Below are 919 nucleotides of genomic sequence, written 5' to 3'. Positions count from 1 at the left end.
AACAACAAATCACCCAAAACCTTACTACCCCAGTATTCATATTATATGAAGTTATTTCAGATATGTTTTTTGCATATGTATAGATAAAGGGATGGGTGGATGGATAAATCAAAAAAACTTTTATAATATTGGATCATAATATATTAAATTAAAAGCTTTGGTTCATTATACTTGAATTTAACAGAATAAACACAGGAATCACTAATCTTCAGATGAATGTTTCTTTACTGTAAAGGATATTAATCATTAATATCCCTCTAAACTTAAGAAAAAATATTATGAAAACCACCGAGCAGTTAGTCATTTTTGTGTAGTATCTTTCTGATAACAGCCTTATCAAGCTATAATTCGGACCATGTAATTCACCCATTACTAGTGTACAATGACGTAGATTTTACAGAATTGTGCAACCACCACCTTGATTGATTTTATAACTTTTTATTACCTTAAAAACAAACCCTTGTACCCTTTAGCTATCACTGCCCCCCACCCACCTCCATATCATTCCCCATCCCTAAACAGTCTCTGATCTACTTTTAATTTCTGTGTTGGACATTTTATTTAAATAGAAACATAAAATATGTGGTCCTTTGTGACTGTTTTGTCTCACTTAACATAATGTTTTCAAGGTTCATCCATGTTGAAGCATGTATCAGTACTTCATTTCTTTTTATTGCCAAATAATATTCCATTATATGTAAATACCCCCATTTGTTTATCCATTCATCTGTTGATAGATGTTTGGGTTCTTTCCACTTTTTGGACCAATGCTATTATGAACATTTGTAATGAGTTTTTATGTGGACATGTTAGTCCCTCAGTCGTGTCTGACTCTGTGACCCCATGGACTGTAGCCTGCCAGGCTCCTCTGTCCATAGAATTCTCCAGGCAAGAATACTGGAGTGGGTAGCCATTTCCT

Source organism: Bison bison, unplaced genomic scaffold (assembly GCF_000754665.1).
Source record: "Bison bison bison isolate TAMUID 2011002044 unplaced genomic scaffold, Bison_UMD1.0 scf7180017857080, whole genome shotgun sequence".
NCBI classification, from domain to species: Eukaryota; Metazoa; Chordata; class Mammalia; order Artiodactyla; family Bovidae; genus Bison; species Bison bison.
Note: the sequence above shows the minus strand (reverse complement) of the source record.